General features: G+C 36.4%; 1 pseudogene; it reads left to right on the forward strand.

Moving 5' to 3' along the window:
- The first annotated feature begins 1,062 nt into the window (after positions 1-1,062).
- LOC122201502 lies at positions 1,063-1,163 on the forward strand (annotated as a pseudogene).
- The last annotated feature ends 4,717 nt before the right edge of the window (positions 1,164-5,880 follow it).

The raw sequence follows: 5,880 nt of genomic DNA on the forward strand, positions 1-5,880 counted from the left end.
GGAGACACAGAATGTGAAGCAGACTCCAGGCTCTGAGCTGTCAGTGCAGAGCCTGAAGTAGGGCTTGAATGCAAGAACAATGAGATCATTACATGAGCCAAAGTTGGACACTCAATAGACTGAGCCACCCAGGCGCCCCTCATTTTTCTTAATGTTGGCATATATAGCTATAAATTTCCCTCTTAGAACTGCTGTAGCTGGAATGAAATAAAATCAGAAATGAAAGAGGGGACATTACAACTGATAGATACCACAGAAGCAAAAAATATTGTTGAGAATTGTTACCATGAAAGAATGTTGAATTTTGTAAAAATCTATTTTTCTGAATTTATTGAAATATCACATGGCTTTGTCCTTCATTTTATTCCCGTGGTATATCACATTTATTGATCTGTATATGCTGTACTATCCCGTATCACAGGGATAAATTCCATTTGTTCATGGTGTATGATGATTTTACTGTGTTGCTTAATTGGGTTGCAAATATTTTGTTGAGATTTTTCATCAAAGATATTGACCTGTAATTTTCTTTTCTTGTGGTATCCTCATCTGGCTTTAATATAAAAGTAAGACTAGCCTTAAAAAATGAGTCTGGAATGCTCTGCTCTTCAACTTTTATTGTGAGAGTTAGAAAAAGATTAGTTAAGTTTTTAAATGTTTGCATAAAATCACCAGTGAAACCATTTGCTTTTTGGCTTTCTTTGTTGGGAAGTATTTGATAATTAATTCAATCCCCTTACTCATTATCAGTCTGTTCAGATTTTATATTTACATATGAGTCTTGGTTAAGTTGTATGTTTCTGGAAATTTATCATATTTAATCTGAATTCCTGCATCTTTATTGGTTTAAAGAAAGATGAATCACAAAAGAAAAATAAAAGGAAAATTGTTTAAAGGAAAACTAAAATGAAAATACAGTAAAACCTTGTGTTGCGAGCAACTTATTGCATAAGCGTTCTGCAAGAAGAGCAAACATTTCTAATAAATTTCAAGTTGATAAACAATGTCTTGCAATAAGAGTAGCAGGTGTTGCCACATGTCACATGATCATAACTGTGCCAGTGCTCACTTTCAGCAGCAATGTACTAAAACTGGAACGATACAGAGAAGGTTAGCCGCTGTGCAAGGATGACACAAAAATTCATGAAGCTTCCATGTTAAAAAAAAAAAAAGAATTAAGCCAATGGTTCTTCTCTCTCTCTCTCTCTCTCTCTCTCTCTCTCTCTCTCTCTGTGCGGGATTGTGGGTGATCATCTCCCATGCTCAGATGCTCAATCTCAGGCCACAGTCTGGCAGAATCAATGACTTGGAAGGTGCCCACAACTGGCACTGGTGTATTTTTTGTCACTTCAAAGCACCTATGGACAGTCCTTTGTTTTCCATACAAGAGTAAGCTTAGGAATGTTTGCTTCATTCTAGGTCAGGCTGCCTGCAGATATAGACCCTTTCCTCTGCTACCTTATTGCCAGGTACATTGAATACAGTATATGACAAGAGTTTAGTAATACTGCACTGCAGTCAACATCCATGCAAACGTATACAATGGCCCCCATGCAGAAAAGGTTGAAAAGAAAGGCAGTAAGAAGGAGATGGTTAGGATGGAAGTTAAGAAGGAAATTACCAAGGGGCGCCTGGGTGGCTCAGTTGGTTGAGCATCTGTCTTCGGCTCAGGTCATGATCTCACAGCTTGTGAGTTCGAGCCCCTGAGAGCTCGGAGCCTGGAGCCTGCTTCAGATTCTGTGTCTCTCTCTCTGCCCCTCCCCGGCTCATGCTTGCTCTTTCTCTCTCTCCCTCTCTCTCTCTCTCTCTCTCTCTCTCTCTAAAATAAATAACCTTAAAAAATTTTAAAAAGAAGGAAATTGTGGAGAAGTATGAAGTAGGTATGCGCATGACTGAAATTGCAAGGCTTTATAAGAAGTCTACATTTGCATGTGGTCTGAAGAGGAGGAGAAAAAGGCAGAGGAATCCCTCACTTCAAATGAGATTAGGGAGATGTGTAAAATGTGGGAGACAGTGCAAAATTTTATAGAAAAGCACCACCCAAATAAGACTGTAGTGGTGCAAGCGATGAATCTGTTTAATGACAATGCAATGTCACATTTCTGTGAAATAATCAAAAGGAGGCAAAGGCAAGTGTCACTGGACAGATTCCAAAAGAAAAAGATTCCATTGAACCAGTAGATAGCAATGATTCTGTTAGCAATAGTGAATGTTGCCCTGCATAATAACCCTCCCCTCTCTTGTCTCCCTCATACCAGCCACAAAGGTTTTCAAAGGCAAGTGAAGGTTAATTTGTTTTTTTCTTTATATTTTGTATTTTCTTTATTATTTTGTATTATATTACAGTACTATAATCATTTTTATATGAAAATTTGGGGGTTATGGAACAAATCATCTCAATTTCCATTATTTCTTGTGGGGAGGTTCACTTTGATATACAAGTGCTTTGGATTACAAGCATGTTTATGGAATGAATTATGCTCACAAACCAAGATTTTAGTGTACTATAATCTTAAAATATGAATATTTTTTTAAAAATCCATATATGAGTCAGGTTATATTGTTGATATAAAGAAGTACTGGGATACCAGGAGTGAATAAGGACTTCAGTCTCTGCGTTGACACTTAATAGTGTGTTACCTGGGATATATCACTTATCCTGAGATTCTGTTTTTCACACACAGAATGGCAGGAAGGACTATATCACTCTTTTTCTTTGAGTATTAGGTGAGATAATCAATATGAAAATATATAGCATTATGAAATGTGATGCAAATATGTAACACCTCAAAGTATTATTTTTATTGTCATCAGATGCTATTTATCAAGATAATTTTATTTTGGATTCTAATAGCCATATTAATATATTATTTTATCTCTCCATGATATACTTGAGAGATTGTTAGTAATCACTTAAATAAATATTAAATATCCACTTTGCAATTTTAAAAGAAAACTTGGAAATAATAGCTTAACTTTTATCATTTTAAACAATTTCTATTAATGATAGTCATAATCAATAATGTCATAATGACAGCCCTACTAGTCATCCACATATATGAGGTGAAGGACTTAAAAATGCTAAGTAACTATTTACAGTATTCTTCTTCTGCACCACTTACTAAATATAAGGGAAGTGGGGGAAACAAAAGCAGACAATTCTACTGAAGCTTCTTTTTTAGAATTGAATTTGCTAACATTGAAATCACAGCCGTTGAACATGTTCTAAGTTTGTGTTAAAGTGAGAAAAGCATGTTGTATTTCCCCATCAGTCTTCAGTAGATTGAGAACAAGCTCTAGGCAAACGGCTGGACAGCTCTGTTCTTCTTTTGGTCTCCTTGAACTGACTCCTCCTTTCCTTCCCTTCTCCGGGTCAGACAGTACAGGTTTTCTATTACATGCTGTTTGCATCCATGCCCAGAAGCATGTCATATACTCAGGGCATTTTCCAAAATACTTTACCTGCATTCCCATCAGAATATCGTGATCCTAACTTCTCCTTCTGGACTGTGCTATTCAATATTCTCTTTGTCATTTGGCTTACAGTTTCCTTTCCTGTGATCTCTGACACATTGCAACAGATTTCCTGCCTCAGCTGAGAATGTGCCTTCCCTTTACTTATAAATCTTCAACTACATCATTGACCAAAAGAATAAACTCCAGGGGCACCTGGGTGGCTCAGTTGCTTAAGCATTGGACTGCAGCTCAGGTCATGATCTCCCAGTTCGTGGGTTCAAGCCCCACGTCAGGCTCTGTGTTGACAGCTCAGAGCAGAGCCTGGAGCCTGCTTCAAATCCCGTGTCTCCCTCTCTTTTCCCCCTCCCCACTCATGCTCTGTCTCTCTGTCTCTCAAAAATAAATAAACATTAAAAAATAATAGAAAAAGAATAAACTTCAAACTGCCTAGGCCAGAATTTTAGGTTTTTTATAAGCTCTCCTCGGGAAAACTTTCTTCTCCTATAATTCAATATAGTAGACCCTTGATATTACTCACATATATTTTAATTCAATCATTTTAACATCATTCATTGTGCTAAGCAATCTAATTCAGCAAAAAAAAAGAGTCAAAGACAGTGAACCCACATTTTCTAATATTGTGATGTCAGCTAGTTAAATAAGCATAAATACAAATTCTCTTAGAATGCTTAAATAGCATAACTATATTTATACACAGATACTTGCTAGTTGCTATGTTTCTTCTTCAATCCAATATCTCACATGTACCCACTAGATTCACAGAGCATGTGATTCATACTGAAATTCCAACAAATCACTAATCCTTACTTGTGATAACTTGCGGTATTATTTTAAAAGACAAAATTAAAATAATACCGGGTTTTCCATGAATTACATTCACTATAATTGTCTCTCAGAATTTAAAAATTGTATTACCAATACTATTCTCAAGAGCTTTGTTTCATATTTATGTAACATCTTTCTCATTGTTACATGATACTTGTATTTATAACTATCTTATTTCAATCCCTTCCTCATTTACTATTGCCTTATTGTAAGCAATTGCAAAATATAATAACTTAGAGTGAGTTTGAAACAATGTTTATTGATTTTTCTAATATACACTTAAAGATTTTGAAACTGAATAAAAAATTGTCACCCATATACAAAACCGAGTCATTTCATAATGTGACTATATCAGTTGGCTAGGACTATTGCAACAAAGTGCCATTAAATAGGCAGCTTTAACAAAAGAAATGTATTTTCTCACAGTTCTGAGGGCTAACAGTCTAAGATCAATGTTTGGCAGGGTTGGTTTTTTCTAAGGGCTGGGGAGGAAGGGTCTGTTTTAGGACTCTTCTTGACTTGCAGATGGCCATCTTCTGTGTTTTCATGTTTTCTTCCCTCTGGACATGTGTGTGTCCAAACTTCCTCTTCTTCTACGGACACAGGTCACACAGAATTCAGGCCCATTCCTGAATGATTCCATTTAACATGATTAACTCTTAAAGACCTTATCTCCAAATATGGTCACATTATGGGGTTCAGGGGATTAGAACTTCAATATGTGGATTTTTTGAGAGATACAATTAAGTCTATACTAATGCCTGATAGAATATTTTCCTATATGTGATCTTATCTTTTTCTTCATTTTGCCTTTTTAGAACATTTAGAATGTCCACTAATACCTTTTATAATCTTTTCCTAATCCTCCTACTTCTTTTTTTTTTTTTAATTTATGTATTTATTTTGAGAGAGAAAGCACACAAGTGAACAGGGAGAGGCAGAGAGAGAGGGAGAAAGAGAAGTTTAGGTAGGCTCTGGGATGTCAGGGGACCCTGATGCAGGGCTGGATCTCACATGAGACTACAACCTGAGCCAAAACCAAGAGTCAGATACATAACCAACTGAGTCACCCAGGTGTCCGGAATCCCCCTATTTCTTTCCCCACCACCCAATTTAAAGCATTCCTTCCTTCTCTAAATCCTTATAGAATATTAGTTGCATCTCCTCTTAGGGTTATTTGACCATAAAAGAGATGAATTGCTATAACACAAAGGAAAACATTTTGAAGGGAAATTTTGTATAACAAAGAAAATTATGTTCTTTATCCTTCATAGAACAGTGATTAGGGGTGCATAGATGGATCAGTCAGTTGAGCATCCCACTTTGGCTCAGGTCATGATCTCATAGTCTGTGGGTTCGAGCCCCGCATCGAGCTTTGTCCTGACAGCCCGGAGCCTGGAGCCTGCTTTGGATTCTGTGTCTCCCTCTCTCTCTACCCCTCCCCCACTCACACTATGTCTCTCTCTTTCAAAAATAAATAAACATTAAAAAAAAATAGTGATTAAAAAATAATGTTCCTAACAAACCATTGAGGGTAAGGGAAATAAAAAGAAGAAAAAAAAAATGTAAGGGAATGGT

This window comes from Panthera leo, chromosome D1 (genome assembly GCF_018350215.1).
Source record: "Panthera leo isolate Ple1 chromosome D1, P.leo_Ple1_pat1.1, whole genome shotgun sequence".
NCBI lineage: Eukaryota > Metazoa > Chordata > Mammalia > Carnivora > Felidae > Panthera > Panthera leo.